Source organism: Metopolophium dirhodum, chromosome 5 (genome assembly GCF_019925205.1).
Source record: "Metopolophium dirhodum isolate CAU chromosome 5, ASM1992520v1, whole genome shotgun sequence".
NCBI lineage: Eukaryota > Metazoa > Arthropoda > Insecta > Hemiptera > Aphididae > Metopolophium > Metopolophium dirhodum.
This window is the reverse complement of record NC_083564.1, coordinates 19020455-19043592: the sequence shown is the minus strand read 5'-3', so window position 1 is coordinate 19043592 and position 23138 is coordinate 19020455. Positions and strand designations below refer to the sequence as shown.

The window sequence follows — 23138 nt, the reverse complement described above, 5'->3', positions numbered from 1 at the left end:
TTTATTTTTAATAGAACAATTCTATTAAAAAATATTTTAATTATTATTGCATTTAATATGTTTTGAGAAAAATATTTTTTTAATTATTAATATCATACGTTTTGCGAAAAATATTTTATTATTATTGTATTTAATAAGTTTTGCGGAAAATATTTTTATTATTATTGCATTTCAATTTTCTGATCTTTTTGCATATTGTTTTCTTTGTGATCTTTTATTGATATAATATGAAAATTGAAAACTGTCCCAGGACATACATATTTTATATACTACTTACCATTCACTTCGGGACTCCAGCTAAAAAGCAATTACGCTTGTAAGTTACATTTACAATATAACAAGTTAAGGTTATTTTCGTTTAATGAAATATATAGACAGTAAATCCTTCCTTAATAAACACTACCCCACCACTCCTCCTAAATAGCTCAGTTTTTTTTTGGAACAAAAAGTGGACAACTATTTTTCAGGGGTTTCACTGTACTTATATAGTATTATATATATTAAGTGGCAAGGCTGGGCAAGTTAAAATTAAGTTAAAACGTTAAGTTAATTAACTCGTTACTGTTTTTTCAAGATTAACGTGTTAACTTTAAGTTAATTTTATTTCAAAAGTATCTAAATTAAGTTAATTTTCGTCCGAAGAATAAACCAAATTTTTGAATGGGTTTTTGCTTTGATGTATCATTTTAAATTTCCCCAGTAATTTTCTTGAGCGTATAGAAAAACTATTTAATAACCATATTATGTGTCTAGAATTTTTTATTTTTGTAAATTCGAAAATTTTATGTTTACACTAAGTTAAGTTACTGTTTTTTCAAAGTTACCTCTTAACTATTAACTCTTAACGTGGTTGCCCTTTAAATTATTAAAATTTTAATATAGTATAATATTATATTTTAACAACCTAAATTAAAAACAAAACCCTACAGGAACTCGATATAATTTTTAAATATTATATATTATGATTAGCGATATTTTTTAATGCTTGTATACATTTCAGCAGTTGTACATCTTATAACATTGTCCACTTTGTTAATATTGGTTCTTTTCCAAGTCTAGAGTTTACAAACATTAATCTAGAAAATAATTCTATATTATCCTCACGAAATGTATCTAATTAACGTTGTTCTGTAACTTTTAATGCATAAGAAATGCAAATTAAACAAGATCTATAATTTAGCTTGCAGCGATTGATTGAGTGTATTAAGAAGCTAAAATATGTTTTATAAATTATTTCAGTTTTACGTATACATGTTACATAATAATATTAACCGTACTATAATAGCATGATATAATATATATATTTATTTTTGATTAGTCCATCAAACAGTTGTGAAAAGATTAGAAAACGTGTTCGCTGGTGCCAACAACAGTGTATATTCCGCCAGAATATTGCCTCCAGCATGTCCACTGGAATGCTGTGCAAACGACAGTAAATATTTATGCCTCACAAATATATTATATATTATTATCATTATTTTATTATAATAATATAAAATAAAATACATATTCGCACAAACAACGTAAAACTGCGTATTGTCTGTTATTGACGAAATGTATCGTCGTATAGTAACGCGCAGTTATTAACACTTGTTAAAAGGAAATTCAGAAAATTAATTTTTTCAGAAACTTTACCGCCGGTGAAAACACTGTACAGTAAAATCCTCAGACGGAATTCCGGTCAGTCCATACCGGAGCGGAAGTCCAGACATTTGCTGTTAAGGTATACTTAAAGGCGTTGACAAAAGGCATTTCGACCAACAGGTCGTGGGTGAGCGAGGCTTTTATTTTACACAAAACAAAATTGTTGGATAAAAGTTAAATTTTTACTTTTCTGAATGACAACATATACATATAGGTACGTTTTAAATTATAATACCGAAGCTGAACTATAGTTCTGCACTTATTATACCTATGAGTATATTTTAATGTCTATTTAATGGACGGAATTACAAATGTAGGTACCTACCCCGCCAAATATCAGTGTACTACAATACTGCTAATCCAATAATTTAACTATTAATATACTTTAAACAAATTAACTGTACGTCTGTAGGTACTCGTTCGTAATTTAATTGTAATACATCGAAATTCTCGGTAAAAATATTTTTTGTATGCCATCGTTCATGAAAGTAAATAAATTTAAATAAAAAAGTAACGATAATAAATACTATTTCTTCAAAAATGTTGTGTTTTGCAATGATTTAAATTAATAACATGGTCGATTTGTGAAACAGCTCAACAGAATGATCGCCCGGATATTCAAACGGGCCGAGATGTTGAACACAAGCACAATGCTTCACGTACTGTCGACCCTCTGGGTACGTGAACACAACCGATTGTGCGACGAGTTGTCACAGAAGTGGCCATTGTGGACACACGAAGAGGTGTATACCAAGGCAAGGACGATTGTAACCGGTCAAATGATGAACATAATGATGACCGAAATCCTAAATTTGGAACTGAGACCGGAATCGTACGACCGTCAAATGGAAAACATCCGTGGTTCCGGAAAACCTATAGAACTCTACTTTATGATGGCTGTATCAAATCTGCCGGAAAAATTTCATTACAGCTCAACAAATTTGACATCCTACAGTAACACCAGGTCAGTCTGAGACTTTTTATGGATACATCAATAATGACTTAAGAAACGTTTACTTTACATTTTGGCCTTTTCGAATATTATGTTTGATCAGTGATTTATAGAGCAGCCCGAACAGGGGTATATAATATTATAGTGTATAAAAAGCTATTTCGTTTTTCTCGATTTATTGACATTGATGTATCTACGCACACTAATGATCATTTACTTCGCACACAATCACACTGCGTAACGAGATAAGACATCGAATTGCCTATACGCGACCCCTTATTAAATCACCGACTTCAATCCCCATAAGACGCATTTAATTAAATATTGACAAGCATATTATAGACGCTCTAAATCGACTAAACTTGATCCTACGAAATCTTAGATATCTTTTTATTCGTGGGTACTGTACGTCTGTTGTACCTGCATAATATATAGCCACATTGTTCAACTAATGATAAATATAATATATTTTTTATAGAAATCGTTATGATTTATAAAAATATAATACGCTTCAAACTATGATATTATAAATTATAATCACCAACTATAGTATAGGTACCCGTATTATACAACCCTAGATGGTGACCAGAAACTATAGATGTACGCTAGGGAAGTGAAACCAAACATGTAGGAAACTGTTCTAGTCCCCGGAGAACTATAGTTTCAGAAAAATAAGCGATTTCAACAACATTCACATATTATTATATCATTATATATGTATACGATTCGATTTTACTATACTTTTAGTCAAGTTTCGGAAGCTGGTTTAAAAGACGCCCTGCAATTAATGATGAGTTCAAAGATGCGCATGGCCACGGCCCACGATGACGGCTCCTTGACTGGACAGCTTACCAAGACACTAATGACACTCTCGAGAGAACAATGTTTACAGGGTTTCAATAACTACAGAAGACGGTTAGGGCTGCCTGCTTATAACAGTTTTTTCGATCTGACCGGCAACTTCGAAACGGCAATTGAATTGGAAAAATTTTATAGTACCGTGGAGAAAGTGGAGTTGTTAACTGGCGTGTTGACGGAAAAATCCAGTTCCGGAGTTCTACCCACGGCCAAAGTCCTGTCTAACAGCTTTATCGTTAACGCAATATTGACAAATAGTCTCACCTCCAAACACATGTGGGCACCGGACACGTTCGGTGGAGTCGAATTTTTTGACTTGGTCAAATCTTCAAGCTTAGAGTCGTTGATGTGTCGAAATGTGGACAATTGCGACGAGTTAAAAGTTGGTCGTTCCGTGAAATAAGAACATTTATAATATAATATCACGGTTGTAGGACCAAGGATTAAAATATTAGTAAATAAGTACTTTTATAATGTAATATCATGGTTGTAGGAACAAGGATTAAAATATTAGTCTTTGTATTACTGGCGCACCGTCATCAAGCCAAACATAATATTTTATAATTTAACCGTATTCGGTAATTTATATGATAGTATTTTTCGATTATTATAAACATTAACATATCATCATCATTAACCCAATAACTCATATTCATTTGTTTACTATGTTCAATTAAGGTTATAATTCTTGTTTTTTTAAACCTCCTTAAGCAATTGCTTATTAATTGTTTGAAGCGTTCTTCTTATTTTTAGGTCCATAAAAGACTAAATTATTTTAATATAGTTGTTTCTATATTATTATATTTATATACGTTTGTCTTGTTCATTTTGTTAGCCAACGTGTGCAAGGGTATTTTATCATTATATTTTTCTTCTTGTTAAATTATTATAATGGGCACAAATCAAAACGCTTTATAATTTATTTTTTAAAATGTGTGAAAATCACCACAACTCATTATTAAATCGCAGTTGCGATTCGCCAATTTAATTAATTATTATCATGCGCAAGCACAAAGTTTTTTACTATAAAATAGGTAAAGAGTTTTTTTCTTCTTGTTAAATTATTTTTTAAATAAAATATGTGTCAATCAAAACCTTTAATATTTTATTATTTCAAATGTATGAAAGTCACCACGGCTCATTGTTAAATCATTCCACAGCTCATTATTAAATCGCACCACGACTCATTATTAAATCACACCACGACTCATTATTAAATCGCACCACGGCTCATTATTAAATCTCAGTTGTGATTCGTTAACCTAATTAAATATGATCGTGCACTAGCACAAAGTTTATTATAATAAAATATGGAAAGAGTTTTTAATCTTGTTAAATTATTATTTAAATCAAATGGGCGCAAATCAAAAGGGTGGTTGACCAGTTGCCCCCCCCCCCCCCCCACGACTATTATTGGTGTTTTACAAATATACCATTTGCCCTCAACCAAATGTACCAGTTGCCCTTACATGTTAATATATACACGATTACAATATATAGCCCGTAAAATAGAGGAGGTAGTTACAAATAATAAATATAATTATGTATAAAAATAAAGTAAAATATTATTAAATTATAAAATTAAATTTTGATTTTTGCAATACATATAATGATATATTATACAAATAATATGAATAAAATTAAAATTGTAATAATAATAATAGCCTATGAGGAAACTCCCAAATTCAGAAATTGAATAATATAATTTTAATGACCGAAAATTAAGTGAAGCCATTTTCCAATTTCTGAATTTGGATCCATATAAACCGGTTTTAATCCTAATTGTATGCATTTCCACCAAGTCATCACTCTGAGTTAGATGAAATCTAAACCTCATCTCGCTTTGCACCAAGTAAGCAATTATTATTATTACAATTTTCATTTTATCCATATTGTTTGTATAATATTTCATTATATTATATTTATTGCAAAAATCAAAATTTAATTTTATCATTTTATACTATTTTACTTTATTTTTATACATAATTTTATTTATTATTTGTAAATTTACCTCCCCTATTTTTAGGGCTATATATTGTAATCGTGTACATATTAACATGTAAGGGCAAAACTGGTACATTCGGTTGGGGGTAACTAGTTTATTTGGTTGAGGGCAACTGGTATATTTTTAAAACACCGATAATAATCGTGGGGGGGGGGGGGCAACTGGTCAACCACCCTTTTGATTTGCGCCCATTTGATTTAAATAATAATTTAACAAGATTAAAAACTCTTTACATATTTTATTATAATAAACTTTGTGCTTACGCTTGATCATAATTAATTGGGTTGCCGCATCACAACTGAGATTTAATAATGAGCAGTAGTGCGATTTAATAATGAGCTGTGGTGTAATTTAATAATGAGTCGTGGTGACTTTCACACATTTGAAATGATAAAATATTAAATGTTTTGATTTGCGCCCATTGTATTTAAATAATAATTTAACAAGAAGAAAAAACCTTTATTTTACTTTATTTTTATTTATATTTGTATTTATTATTTGTTACCTCCCCTATTTTAAGGGCTATATATTGTAATCGTGTATATATTAACATATGAGGGCCACTGGTACATTTTTCTCTTGGTAATTTGGATGGTATTGGTATAAAAAAAGTACTTTTGGGGGCAACTGGTACATGCCGATCAAAAGGTTTTAATATTTAATTATTTCAAATGTGCGAAAGTCACCACGGCTCTTTATTAAATCGCAGTTGCGATTCGCCAACTTAATTAATTATTATCATGCGTAAGCGCAAAGTTTGTTTATTATAAAATATGTTGTTTTTATTTTAATGTGATGTTAAATTATATTGGCTTTATAACACTGTCTTGTCAGCTTGTATACTTGTATTAAGATCAACAGGTATTAACTGGAAAGTCAACGCATCAACTTATTGTGAGTAACTATAAAATTATTATTAATTTGTTCTTATATTGTTAAACGAGCTCAAACAGCTTCATTACCTACGTTTTTATTGATAATTATTATGTATATTATAGTATTGCTGTCAAATCTGTGGGTTATTCATATTATTTGGCTCTAATTATTATTTATATGGATTGAACCAAAATAATGGCCCATTTGTATCCCGTTCAACCATTGTTGACATTTATATTAATAATTTATTTATTTTAACTTGATAAACATTTGTTATTCAAATTATTTCATTAAAAATTGAGATTATAAACACTCTACTAAAATATATTAATTAAATAACTAATAAATGTGTATAGTTATGTTCTAATATTAAAAAATTGGAAAAATTTTAGTCTGATGACAGTTGGAGGAAACTGTTTTTTAGTTAAAAATATGAGAAGTTATTTAACAAAAATTTCAAACGTAAGATGATGTGTGCACTCATTTCTAGTAAGATACTCAGAAAAGTGTCTTTACCTTCTTAAATTGCAGGGTTTTTTAACAACATTAAAAAGACTGGGAAATATATTTCAAACAATTTTTTATGTTAGTAAGTACCTATAGAAAAATTGATATTAAATATTCAAATAAAATTTATAGTTTAAATTTGGTATGGAGCATATTATTTCATAATTTTTTTTTATTTAAAGCTCAGATGTGATATTCTACTAAAAAATATATTGTAATAATGTTAAAATTAAAAAATAGCTGTATAGTATTTCTCTTATAAGAAAAACAGTTTTATAATAGAAAAAATTGCGAATTATTACTTTCGAATAATGATGACTGTGTAGACATATATTTTCTAGTTAGCTACTCCAGTTATTGTCCAAACATCCTGAAATTTGGCTTCCTTCAGATCAAAATGAGTGCTTTCGAAAATTTTCTAATTGAATATTAGGATAGGTGGGTGTTTTAACAAACTTAAGATACCGGAAATTATATTTTAAAGGATTATAAATGATAGAATAAATAAATTAAATACCTTTATTTGAGTAAAAATTATAGATAATATGATACTCTACAAAAATTTTTATTGTTAAAATGTTAAAATTAAAAATAGCTGTAAAATATTTCTTTCATAAGAAAAACAATTTTAAAATAGAAAAATTTGGGATTAATTTGCGAAATATTTCTTACGAAAGATGATGACTGTGTAGTCATATGTTTTCTAGTTAGCTACTCCAGTTATTATCTTAATGTTCTGAAATTTGGGTTAAAATGGTAGTGTGTTTTCGAAAATGTTCTAATTAAATATTAGAACAGGTGGGTGTTTTAACAAACTTAAGATACTGGGAAGTATATTTTAAAGAATTTTATGATAGAATAAATTAATAAAATACCTTTATTTTACTTAATTTTTATATATACCTAATTGTATTTATTATTTGTATATTTACCTCCCCTTTTTTAAGGGCTATTTATTGTAATCGTGTATATATTAAAATATGAGGGCCACTGGTACATTTTGCTCTTGGTAATTTGGATGGAATTGGTATAAAAGAAGGTACTTTTGGGGGCAACTGGTACATGCCGATCCAAAGGTTTTAATATTTTATTACCTATTTCAAATGTGCGAAAGTCACAAAGGCTCTTTATTAAATCGCAGTTGCGATTCGCCAACTTAATTAATTATTATCATGCATAAGCACAAAGTTTATTTATTATAAAATAGGTAAAGAGTTTTTTCTTATTAAATTATTATTTAAATAAAATGGGCGCAAATCAAAACATTAAATATTTTATTATTTCAAATGTGTGAAAGTCACCACTGCTCTTTATTAAATCGCAGTTGCGATTCGCCAACTCCATTCATTATTATCATGCGTAAGCGCAAAGTTTATTTATTATAAAATATGTTGTTTTTATTTTATTGTGATGTTTATATTATTTGGCTCTAATTATTATTTATTTGGTTTGAACCAAAATAACGCCCACTTGTATCCCATTCAACCTTTGTTGGCATTTATATTTAATGGGAATTTAAAATGTATTTATTTTAACTTGATTAACATTTGTTATTCATATTATTTCATTTAAAATTGATATCATAGACACTCTACTAAAATATATTAATTAAATTACTAATAAATTTGTATAGTTATCTTCTAATATTAAAAATCGGAATAATTTTAGTCTGCTAACAGTTGGAGGAAACTGTTTTTTTTAGTTAAAAATATGAGAATTTATTTAACAAAAATTTCAAACCTAAGATGACGTGTGCACTCATTTCTAGTAAGATACTCAGAAAATTGTCCTAACCTTCTTAAATTTGTATAAAATAATAGGATGTGTTTTCAAACATTTGCTTGTCAATTTTTGAAATTGGTGGGTATATTAAAAAAGTCAATATACCGAAAAGTCTATTTTAAAGAATTTTATGATAGAATAAATTAATAAAATACCTTTATTTTAGTAAAAATTTTAACTAAATTCAATAGTTTTAATACAATTAATACTTAAATGAAACTTATTTTATTTAAAGCAGAAATTACATACGCTATTAAAATTGTTTTATTTAATTTACTTAAAGATGTATATATATTTATTATTTACAAATTTAAAAAAAATTGTATTTATTTTAGGCGTATAAGAAATAGAGAAAACTAGTTTTTTATTTAACAATTTAAGATTTGTTTAATATATTTAAATTAAGTTAATATTTTGGGGTTTATTTAACAAACTAAAAGACTGAAAAGTATTAGATAGATAAATTTAAAAAAAATATTTAAATAAAATTCATAATTAAAATTTGGTATGGAGCATTTTCCTTAAATTTATTTTATTTAAAGATCAGATATGATATTCTACTAAAAATTGTTCAAATTTGTTTTTTAAAAAATGTTTTGTTATAATGTTAAAATCAAAAATTAGCTGTATAATATTTCTTTTATAAGAAAAAAACAGTTTTATAATAGAAAATGTTCGATTAATTTGCAAAATATTTCGTATGGAAAATGCAGCCCTCTCACGCCACTTAGGTGGGAATATTTTAAATTGTAAATTATTGACATAGGTCAGGCCAACGAAGCAAGATGTGCTGAGGCGACAATAATATTTTCTTTATAATTATGCGCAGTTACAGGAGCCCGGATGTTGCTGAGTGATTCGGCGAGGACGTAGGTACGACGTGCGTGTGAAATGCCAATCGTAGTACGAGCCAGGCAATCTGAATTTGCTAAGTGTTTTATTTATGTTTGTTTTAATACAATAAAAGTGTTTCCGACCTGAAGACCCGAGTTAAACATTATTTTAGTCATTCTTACGTTGTTAACTTTTATAGGAGCAGTGCCGGGATATACGTACAATGTGTCAACGAAGTATTATTAAACTGAATAGTGCCAAGGTATATGTAATCTTAGAGTCATTTCAACTAGATAGGAACGAACTAAGAATTGACAAGCGCATACCATCATACCTCAACGAGTTAACAGTGCCATTCTAATTAATTTTAGAGAGTGTCATTAACTAGACAATACGAGGGAAAGGCGTATAGTTGGTTTACCACGTATTGTCCAATACCACCCGTATTTAAATTGAGTAAATATTGTGGGGTTTTTAACAAACTAAAATACTGAAAAGTATTAGATAGATAAATATTTAAATAAAATGTATTATTAAAATTTGTTGTTGAGCATTTTTCTTATATTTGAGATTGCAGGCGTACTATGGTGATGTACAACTGTATGAAATGCGAGTGAGCCCTCCACTGCACTAACTTTCAACATTTCAGGTGTAATTTTGTTAATAACAAAATTACCTAAATTGTTAGATGATGAAACCGCAGAACTAGCTATTCTTGACTTATGTTTAGTTGTGTCTAAATGAGCTTTTAAATCAAATGACCCTGACAAAAATGTAAAAATACTAAGCATATAAATGAATTTCAAATATTATATAAATCTGTTGAAGGAAAACATACCTTTATTCTGCCGTGTTAATCTAAAATAGGGTATCGTCGCGCGATGGTCGTCCAATAGAAAATAACAAAGACTCTTCTCTATAGCTATGAAAACGAAACAGTCTAATAAAATTAATTTGAAACAATTGCGGGGGGGGGGGAAGGTGAACCGTACATTATAATATTATCCATATTACGAACATCCAACGTGCGGTGTATATTATGTGCATTATTTGCAGAGGCACTCTTGCGTGTGATATATGGCAATAATAATATTATTCTGTTTTTCTGCCCATTCCCGCGACGGGCTTAATAATTAAACGTTGAACCTTTTTCTTCTTCTGTTATTCGTGACCGGGGGAGGCGTACATTGTGCGTATATAACGGGGACCTAACTTGCCCGATACCAGCTATATTATACCTAAGTATACGTCATAACCTATACCTATATACCTATCTGTCTATCTATATACCTATCTGCCTACGCCTATAATACCTACATACACCAGTTATGTGACGGGGGTACTAATTCCCTCGATACTATGACCTACTTTTTACGCAAGTCTTAAATACCATTATAATAATATTATGCATTGTATATACTGCTCGCGATCATCAAAGCTTACGTACGCGATCGATGCGCACGTCGAAGCGACGTCGTAAGTCTGGTGGGGGGGGGGGGTGCCCCTTCCAGACGCCATCACAATTGCTATCGAGTTTGTCGTATTTCGTACACGACGAAAATTAGCAAAGACGAAACCAACTCGCAAAAATACAACGATTGCGGTACTAGTATAATGCTACTTACCGAAAAATCCTAACTACCAAAAAACTGTACGCGTGCAGTATGCTACCCACTGGGACAATATGACGTACACTTGTATTAAATGTTTAATTTTTATTTAATTTTATTACGGGAAAGTACCCGTGACTCGACGAGTTATTGAGACAAACAACATAATATAACAATAACAGACATACAATACTATAATAATTGATAAAGTATATAGCTATTAATCTGGTAAATTATCGGTAAATATCCACCAAGACCCACAATAATTTACTTTTAGATGTTAAATTGTTTTAGTCTGTGTTGCAGGGTTTTTTTTAGTGTGCAGCGAGACACATTTTGTGCAGTGAGAAAAGTAATTGTGCAGTGAAAATTGTTACTTTGTGCATTGCAAAAAATTAATTTCAGGATAATATATTTTATTATATATTATAAAACAATAATTAAGTAAACTTCAAAATAAAAAAAAATATTTCTATTAAAATTAAAAATTGTTTTTATTATTCATTATTATACTATTTTTTTTTTTTTTAATAAAACTAAAACAAAAAAAAATATATCCACCACCTTTAAGCACATACTTGTGGTGGTGGTAGAGAGTTATATAACATAATAGGAACAATTTAATTATAAATAAGAAAAGAGGACAATAACTGAATAATTAATCTATACAATTAGAATACTTATAACTATTATTAAATTACAAGAGTTAAATATAATTCCTTATTATTTATTCAAGTACTGAATATAACCAAATCTGAATTTTTTTTTCATTTCTATAGTTATATGATTCCCTTTTTAATCGATTAGCGGTTATCATAGTGTTTGAGATATCTTTAAAGAAACGGTTACCAGGTACTAAAATATCAAAATTAAACGATAACCGGTTACCGGTTTTCAAAAGTTTTCCTAATTACCGACTTTATTGATAACGGTTTTAAGCCCTGATTTTTAGTTTAACATTTTAATATATAATAATTTTTTCTAATAACTATATAATTATCATAGACATGAATAACATACCTAAATATAATTCATAACTTGTTCTAAAAATATTTTAAGTAGGTACAAGTATTTCGAAAATGTCAAAAAAAGTTTTTAAGCTGATGTCATTGAACTAAAATTGTTTTATAAATTATAAATATAACTGTTGAAGAAGCCCACATTTAAACACCTATATTAATTTCTCACAGAGATAAGTAAGGCGATTAGATGAACACGATTGAATAGTCAGCGATTAGACTTAGACTCTAAATAATGATTTAAACGGTATATCTATTTATCTATTTTAAATAATATGAAAGTTTCAAACAAATACGGAAATTTATTTATCTAGAGATCGAATATTATGTATATTTAATTCAAAAATACACATACACATTATTATTTTCGTTTACAAGATTTTTGAAAGACATTCCAGAACAATGGAATCGTATACGTAATTTACTGACAGCAAGTACTTACTTTTAAATATGAACAAAATCAAACCGGTAAAAAAATCTCAAATTTCTCTGATAGGTATAATAATAATGTGTAGTTACTATAATATTATTGTTCAGTTATTTTCAATCGATCGGCTGCGTGACGACAGCAACGTAGAAATGTGATTTTGAGATTATTGTGTTATATTAAGTAGGTATTACGAAAACTGTGACGCATACGGGTACTCATGCAGATTTAGACTGTTTTTTAGGCGTATTTAGTAATTTTTCAGTAAACATTATATTTACAATGAATTTAGTATTTACCCATAGAACATAATAATATGGGGGTACGTTATGAGCACGAATGGCAGTATAATATAATATATTTACTTACATTTTTTTCTCTAGATAAAAACAAATTTCTTCTTCATATTTATCTAGACAAATTGATATTAATAATAATATTATCTTTAAATTGGTAGGTAAAAGCTGTAAAGTTGCGATAATAAATATTTTTTTGAAAAAATCTGTTGTTTACAATAGAATTGAAACAAGTTGATTAACTATATAATATAATATAAAAAGGCTTAAAATCCCAATAAACAAAACTGCCTACAATCGAATCATTCTAAAATCCGAAATGACTTTAACCTTCTACGGAGCAAATGTATAGGCTATTTTGCCTATACATTACTCGGCATGTGCAAGAGTGTTAGACCCATTGTGTGAAGTCAAATTCCACAATTAAAAAAATATATACAAATAAATGAATAGCATTTCTGCCTTCAAGCTGCTCTCTCAATATTGTAAACAAACGTAGGTATTCAAATTACAACGTTCTCCTCTTATAATCAATATCGGACACCTTTTATATTGTTCTCTAACAGGTTCTCTAAGCTACTACATGAACTCATTAACACTTAATAGGTAAAATAAATATTAATATCTATATAGATACCGACGTTCTTCAATAAACAGCATATTATTATATCTTCAGCCGCTACCCGAATTATTTGTAGGCAATTTAATATAATATCAATATTCGTAAATTGCTTAACAATTTATATTATGTATTTAAATCGTTTCTGAAAATAACTAGATTTTTCAAAAATAAACTCAATTATGTTAAAATATAAATATGAAAAAAAGAAATTAATTATTATACATATAACATTAGTCTTAACGATATTTTCGATTGATAAACATTTTTGTTTTTGTAAATATCACCTAGCATAAAACTATATAGTATTGTACTTCACTCAAACTTATAATATACCCACCAACACACAATAGTTATAGCTTAAAAGAGATTTGTTATCACTGCAATTTATTTTACTATAATAATATATTGTATCGTATGTAATTATTTGTTTGCTAAATAAATAATATATTATTATTATATGCGTAATTATTAGGTGTTCGCGTAACAATACTTTAAGGACTAATTAATATACACATTGTTGATCACCGCACAAAAGGACATAATGATATGAAGAAAAATAATATCGACAAATCTAGGATCCGTTTCTTAGATTTATAAATTAAGATATTTAAACATGAAGAATAATAAATACCACATGAAATTATTAATAACTATTCCAAGTTCTAACTGCAAATAAGCGATAGGTTCGAAAAAACCAGCAATGATAACAAAGAATATATTGACACGTTATAAAAGTACCAATTAAATGCAAATGCTATTAGAAATCGGCCAAAGAAAAAGAAAGAAGAAGAAGAAGAAGAAGACTCGAAGACCGAAGCAATTTTACTACTATAAAACGTGTACGCACGTACACAAAAAACACACGTCATCGTAAAACAATTCGTTACGCCCAGTGAATGTAAAAGACTTCACCTAAAAGTATAAGACGAGCACAAATACAATTCGAAATACGAATCCTCGTTAAAATAATATTATATTATAGGTACCTACCCGTAGGCACAAGTACGTATCGATAATAATGATGACGCCTGGGAACATAAGCTGTTAAATGAACGACGTGGTCGTACTCGCGCTGGCTAGCAATAAACGACGTCGTAACCGTCGTCTGGGCAATGTTTGTATTTTTCGGTGACTGCTTAGACTGAAATTGTTTTTTATAACTTAATTACAATTTTGTCTCCAGCAGTATTAGATACTTGTTCCACTATACCGAAAAAATACACTGTAAATCACAGAACATGGCTTCGACGGAGATCAATATCGACGCAATCCTGAGGGAGTTGATTAACATACTCCACCTTATTGACGAATTTACAGTCAACGAGGCAGGAGAAGGGCAGCGGTTCGACTGCGACGAAAATCAAGAGGGTGTTAACAACAAGTACGATCAAGAGCTCATCGACGAAAAGGAAGTCCCAGAGGACATCAAAGACAAGAAAGACTCAGAAGATATAGATGACGTCGTGAACACCCTTTTGGGTGAGATTGTCGAAGCTGTCGCGTCGGAGGCTATGGCCGGCGGAGACGCAGAGGCAGTTACTGTTCCGGAAAATATAGGAGAGACACCGGCCGAGGGGCAGTGCAAAGAGAGGGACGGAGATGGACTGGCCTGGAATACCGAATTGGAAACTCCAAAAGCAGCAGACCCCACACCTCCACGTGGACGCGCCAGGCGAATAATGGCCACCACGTGGAAGGGAGTGAGGCGGGTCACACGCCTGATGCTGTGCGGATGCTTCCGAGAAGAGTGAAGCCGCAGTCCACCCCTCCCTCCTCCTTGGGCCGAGAAACACCAGACAAGACGGCGGCGACATGGGGGATTGATACGTGCGACAGAGCACTTTACGGTGTACGGCGGTAAGTCACCCTGTACGTTTTCCGGCCACCCGCGGAAAGACGAGGTCGTGGTCGATGGTGTCGCGAGCTCGTGGTTGCCGACACGCGAGACCATCTGTGGCGGCTCGGCGATAGCGCCCGGCAGCGTAGGTCGTGCGAGGAGCGACGGACGGACGACGACGACGACGACGACGACATACGACGGCTAGCTGTACCAGCGCGGGCAACGATACCGCCCCGACGGTACTTCGACGACGGCTGCAGCGTGCACGAAGGCGGCTCGTGACGGCGGCGGCGGAGATCTCAGAGCACGGCGGGTGAGCGATAGAGCTAAGGTAAGCTATGGGAACGCGGACGTCACTGCATCGCCTGACCCGCAGAAACTGATCAAGTTTCAGGGTTCGGGGGTGCGTGACTCCACGGCGGAGGGGCCATCGGTGCGGCAGACACGGTGCCGACGGGACCCAAGGACGAAAATCACGGAGAGTATCAGGACCGCGCTGCGTTGCGGTGCGGTCCGCCGATTCTCTCCCCTTTTCGGCCTGCGATCATCTCGTCGGCCGAGTCTCGGGACTCCAGGACGAAAATCACGGAGAGGATCAGGATCATGGTGCGTTGTGGCGTGATCTGCCGATTCTCTCTCCTTTTCGTCCAGTGGTAATTCCGCCGGCCTTCCGGTCACCGCCGATTCCACAGCACCAAATAGCTGTCTTCGCTCGCTCAGTGCTTTTGTGTCTCCGTCGTCGCCGTCACAACAGTCGTCTTTAGCACCTGCGCAACGTCGACGCGCAGGACATCGCGCACTAGCCGATCGTCATCAATCGCCGTCCAATGTCGTTCCCGCGGCCTTCGCTGTTGGGTCCAACCCGCCGTCACGATGGTCGTCACCCGCGAGCAAACGCGCCAGCGATCACACTCGTCCGCCTTAGGGACCGGCCGCGAAAACGTATGGAGGTGACCAGTGGCCTTTGCATCTGCACACACCTCGCCATCACGTATCAATCCCCCTGCTTTTGTGTCTTGTCTGGTGTTTTTTTTTTTTTATATATTATCATTTTTTTTCATGTTCAAAATTACTAAATTTTCAGACCATTTTGCGTCAATCATCTTATCTTTCGGCTCACTAAACATACATTTTTTTGTTTATATATTACCATCAATTCAGACCATGTTGCGTCAAACCACTTTTTATTGTTTATATATTATTATCATTAATACAGACCATGTTGCGTCAAACCACTTTTTATTGTTTATATATTATTATCATTAATACAGACCATTTTGTGTCAAACTTCTTTCGGCTAAAAAAAAATAAAAATTATGTGGTTAAAATATTGTTTCTTTTTTTTCGTATTAATAGTGTATTTGTATTTTTATTTATTTCAATAGAATAATGTGCTCGATTGTGGGTTTCTGAGGCCCATGAAAAGTTAAAAACAATGTTTTTTTTACGTATCAAATTTCAATAAAATAATGTACCAATTGAGATATTTGATCTCATGAATGTATTAATGGTTAACCGGTGTACCCTTAAGATATATTAACAGAGATATATTATAATAATATATACAAATTTTACATTTTATTTACAAACAGGGCTGATACTTTTTCTGGTAATAATAATATTTTTAAATAATCAATACATAATATTTAAATACTATTTTAATATATGACTTTTCCGATTAATCAAGTTACTGCTAGTGTTTAAGATTATAGAATAATATTCTATATTATTCAAAAGTGTATGACCTGAGTCATAATAATGGTTGTGTTAAATTTTAATTCAACGATAAATCGTTAGGTACGTCATATGAAAAACGGTGTGTCCTCCTACATTACTAAATGACTACACATTTTTTATGATATTGTTGCTATTAAATTAATTAATTTTACTATTAGTAATACAATAGGTTAAATTAACTTTTGCCAAAAACATTGCATTTTAAAATGTATTTGTATGTACTGTGTATAAAATATAGTTAATATACTTTAAAGTTACCACGAATAATAATTTTAAATTATAACAAAATAACTAAAATTGTTATTATTTGTTTAAATATCAAATTTAGTCTAAATTTGAACTTAAAATATCAGTTAAATAGAACTGTGTTCATGTATTTTTTGGTTACAACATGAACTATACTTATGAAAAACCTTGTTTTAAATGTTCAATCCTTATACAGTTATACCTATAAAAATTGAACATTTTATACATTTTTAACAAAATTATAATGATTAATAATTTTTCGGACTTTCATGAATTTTATCAAAATTTAAACTTTGTATGAAAATCGAGCTCATGTATCTTTAATATTGTTGAACTTCTATTAGGTATAACAATTTATGATGACATTTATACCATAATAGTTTAAATAGTTTAAAAAAAAATTATGATTATAGCTCAAAAAGAGTATACATTTTATGATGTATGGAGTATGGTTATATAAATATTTGATCATAATTTAAAGTAACTACGATTATTTGTTTTTCAGTTACAGCAAAAAACTACATCAATTTTGTCAAAAACTGGTTTTGAGTAAAAATTCTATTTTTTCTTAAATTTTCGTTTTTCCCAGACGTTTTTAATAACTCCTGAGAATTTTCGATTTTGACTTCTTAACACTCCCAACTAGATTTCATTTGCGACTAGGAACCACCTTTCAAAGTTGAAAATCAACGCATTATTTCACTACCTATTTCTCGTGTACACACTACACAGACATTTTTTTTTTGCATGGTTTGCATGGTTTGCATTATTATTATAATCATTCATTTTCTTAATCGAATACAAAATATAGAATAATATTGATTAGAACAAAATTTACTTACATAATAATATGTAGATTGTAGATAATAATATTGGTTATTATAACAAATGTCATTAGTCATTACCTATTGTTGCTTCTTTCTGTTATACCTACTCACTGTATGGTAACGTTATAATATAAACGTCATAACTCATATTAAATAATATATTATTATGTATACATTATACACGCCTCTATATCCGCCTAAACTTTGTAGTACAAAGTTTGTACCCACACGACTATACATGAATAATTAATAGAAATTTATAATTCCGGTTAAGAAATATTTACATAAATTGAAGCTGCAGTATACAAAGTGATTTTTTGAAGTTAAATCCTCTTTTTATTGGTATATATTGGACAAGGAACATAATATTGTAGTAAAGCTGTCAAATGTTTCAATTTCCGGAAGTCAAAAAAACAGTTGATTTCATAAAGTCAGCAAACAGAGATAGTTGACAGTGTTTTAGAACGTCATCTTTAAATGCTCTTTTACAAACAGTGAGAACAAAAGTGGGAATAAATGTCAATATATTATAATGCAGACCTTTGACTTAATTCCGCACACATTTTTACCTGGTTAACCTAACCTAACCTACCTTTTTTTAGGTTTTTTATTATTAAAATTATAATATTTGAACCGATCTATATGAGAATAGCTTACAGAAACCTGAATAATCAAGACGTACCTCATTAAGAGACCTACTATCGCATGATCACACGGCGCGATTCAGCGATTGTATAATAATATCATTACAGGCTACGGAGATGAGCTGAATAATATGTCGACGAATCGCGACGCTCGCTGTCTATTGCTCGAATTTCGGATATTTCACTTGCCACATATCATATTATAATACTTAAATAGGTACTATCATGATCTACATAATGTTACTGTACGGTATATAATTAATATTAATTTTTGAGATTATAATAATAATTTACTGTCTATAATAACGAATACATATATAATAATGTAGTAAGCCAGTTACTACTTAACAACACCATTGTAATATAATAGTTATTATACTATACTATAGATTAGCTATACTGTAATTCGGCATATATCGGATAATAGAAACGGAAATAAGGGTTCCTTCTGTTTATTAAATAATATTACATTTTAATGTCTTGTTGAGAAACGGATATTAGGAACTCATTGAACCATATAATTGCTCTGTATACCACAATGTTCAATATATAAAAATATGAAACAGTAGAATGATTATTTTGATTACAACACTGTACGCAACGATAGTCATTATAAAAAAATATTAATATTATATTAAAAATGATTATATCAAATCGAATACACAGAATTATACTGGAAGTCATAAAATGCGTGGGCCGGAACGATGGTCACACACATCACATCCGTGAGTCGAGATACAGTAGCTATAGGCAAGGGGTACGGGGAACTTCATATATAAGGGAGCCCGAATCGGCCTGTTTTCAGACGTGTACTACCACCCATTAGTGCAAGCACCTTCACGCCACTCTGTACGAGCATATTTTGGACTTAGAAATATTATCAACAATATAATAAAATTCACAATAAAACAACAACTGTCTTTTATTTATTATCAACCACGACTACAACATCAGACAAATTGTCTGCGACCCGCAACGTTAATATCTCGGCAGCCACTTATCTGCTATTAGAACTACGATAGTAGGTACCAAGCTGTCGAGACCATTACAATAATAACTGTCACGTTAATATAATTTAGTTTAAAATCGACGACGGTGATACGGAGGTCACAATAATATTTATAATAATATTATATTGTAATGTCGTGTTTTGAAATAATATGTATTTACGTCTCTTTGTGAAAACCACACATAGGTCAAGGGGAATTTCCTTCCATGTCGCTGTAGAGCAGGGGACGCCAATACTGGTCGATATTTAGAGGAATATTGGTCTATATCATTAAAAACTAATTTTATAAAAATCTTGTTGATCGCATTCGTAGGTAATCTTATGAATTTTAACATTTAAATAACACACAATTACGCTATATACGCTATATTGTAATAATGTAGAAATAAGATAAATATAAAAACGACTCCTGTCGATAGTTATATTATTAAAATCAGATGTTAAAATAGTAAAATTACGCTATTACCTTCCTCCAGGTGTTCGGAGGGCTCTCGAGATCGTGTGTTCGAAAATCATTAGATCAAATACACCGTACAGTATAATTTTATGTAAAAAGCAGCTATAATGTATTAACTGCAATCAATATAAAATATTATATTAAATGCCTTACCTGATTCGCAGTTGTTTATGGATAATGTTGTAGGAGTTTTAGGTGACACAAAGTAATACTTCAAATACAAAAATTGAATTAAAGAACGCAATAATTATGGCCTAACCGCCTAACATAAGATAAGTCCAGTTGTCGCTCGTTGAAATCGGTATTGAGATTTGAGAGGTGGTTACTTGGTGGATGGTGCTCATGCACTGTTTTAAGGGACGACACGGATATGCCAACCAGAGAGTGTTAGGCGGTTTTGTCAAAGGTTTTTGTATTTCTCTTCGGCGGCAAAGACCTTTTTGTCGGTGACAATAGTTTTATTGGGGATGACTGATTTCTACGAACGACAGGCTGGCCATTGTTTATTATTCTGTAAGATTTTAGTTTATTTATTATAATGGCGTGTGAGCACTGAGGATATCATTACAATCAAGGTGGATATATAGAGGTGTAAACACTTCCCATCTTTTACATTATGATAGTGGGCCGAAAAAAGTACACCACTTGTAACTGCCACCAGGAGCGCTGACTACCCGATGAAGGCTCAAACACATTCAATTTTGTATGGCACATTATGCAATTTAGCATTTTATTCTAATTAATCTAATTACTAATTAGTATATTTAGTAATTACGAGGACTGTGGACTTCATGATCTAATAATTAATATTTTAAATTTTAAATAGTGTAACTTAATTTAATATGTACAATGTGTGTATATGGTACTTTTAATTCATATATTTTAATATCCAGATTGGAAAACATGTACCAGTAGTTAAGTAGTATTTTACTATTTTATATTTATATTAATTTTGATATTTTTTTTAATCTTTTTATCGTATTTTTCTTGTATGATATTTGATCATTATGCCTTTTACATGCAAATATCATTCTGGTGTTCAAATAGAAATTAATAATATATTTGGTTAATTCATTCTGATGTTCCAGACAGCCAACTTTGGAAGGGACTCCGGTATTATTTACTTTATCCATAACTATAGAATATTGAACATACACATAATTGAAATATGGAACATTAATTAAATTAGTAAGTACACTAAAAAACGCTAACCGTGTTCCAAAATATGTCTACTAATACTTTTGTTATTAATGACATTTATAATAGCAGTCTCCAAGCAGTATATTATATTCATTAGACATTCTGATGGACTGAGTAAATGTCCTCTATTTCGCATATTTATAAACTCTTGAACTTCTACTTCAAGATTGGTACGATCATCTGATGTTGATATAAGAGAATTAAAACAATCATTGCAAGTTTTTGCTAATGAATGTTTTTTGGCATTTCGAGCAACATAACCAACAAAGTAGGTTAGAGCAGGTTTGTCTATATAAGATGAAGTTTGATCTTCACAGTATAAATGATCATTAAATATTTCAAAATCACCATTGTCCAATATTTCATCCAATTTTTTTTCCAGGTTTAATCTATGCTGTTTATCTTCTTTTGATGAATGTTGAATACTGACAAGAGAATTCAACATTTCTCCACCACTCACATTGCTTCCTCTTGGTGGTTTTATTAGTGAATAGCATGATAATAACCGATAAACTTGGATGAACTGTTTAGGATCTGGATTCTGATTTGAACCACATGCTTGACGTAAACAGCCAAATAAATGCTAATGAAAAAGTCATGTTGCATATATATTATTTTATAAGCACTCATTTAAACAAAATAAAGGTTAAAAATTTATACTTCTAATTTATCTTGATTAATTCGCTTAGTCATGAGGTAAGAATAATCGTTTACATTTGTACATAAATATTCAACCAATTGTAATGTACTATTTAATGACACTATCAATCCTTTTTCTGTTTGACTAGTAAATCGAAAATTTTGGTCTGGAATATCTGATTTCCACTTATTTAAATAGTCAATAAAATCCACAATAATCTATGAAAAATAGAATATAACAAATCGATAAGTAGGTAATTAGCCATTAGGTACTATGACACATCTTTTTTTAACACAACATTTGCTGTTTCATAATAAATAATAATTAATAATTATAATAAAAAAAATACAAATACAAATAACAATAATGCAATTTTTACTTTATTGCTGAATGAGTTTTTGTCTGCTTGCAAGCCATATTTTTTAGTATTAGAATTCATAATATCAATTAAATCATTTATTTTCCGAATAAAACTTATAGTTGGACCACAATCTCTAAATTTCTCATGTCCTCGGTTCATAAGTTCTTGCATACAGTCAGCTACTGATTTACTAAAGAACTATAAAATATGATATATAATTAGGCAATATGTCATATATATTAATATAAATATATTTAAGTGTTATTTCATCTTACAACCATAGCCATTTTTACATTCATTTTTTGAAAATGCTGTGGATACAAATGATCTCAATTGACTAATCCTAGGTTTCTCAGGTATTTATAATTTTATTGTTATATTATAATATGTATATTTTTATTACACATTATATAATATGTTTTCATCTCTGGCAGCCGACAGGTTTAATAAATTCAGAAAAGCGAGCCAGATTGGTACCTACCTAATAAATTATTTATCAACGATAACTCAGCTTAAATAAATACAATATAATATTATTAAGCACGGTTTACCATCCTAAAAATTATAACTATTATGGCATTATTAGAATATTTTCGCCATACGTGTATTAAGAATACTTACCCTACGGGCTACGAATAATATAATATTAAGTTCTAGCACTATATATTTTTACGTATGGTTCGATAGTGCGTGGGGTAGTGCTTATAATATCGCTGAAACTATTAATTATTTAATTTTTTTCATA

At 30.7% G+C, this 23138-nt stretch overlaps 1 long non-coding RNA gene across 1 annotated transcript; it reads left to right on the top strand.

Annotated features, from left to right (window-relative positions):
- The first annotated feature begins 20882 nt into the window (after positions 1-20882).
- LOC132945451 (uncharacterized) lies at positions 20883-22718 on the top strand. The gene is made up of 3 exons (XR_009664568.1): positions 20883-21380; positions 21459-21660; positions 21775-22718. It is a non-coding gene; the product is annotated as an uncharacterized LOC132945451 (long non-coding RNA).
- The last annotated feature ends 420 nt before the right edge of the window (positions 22719-23138 follow it).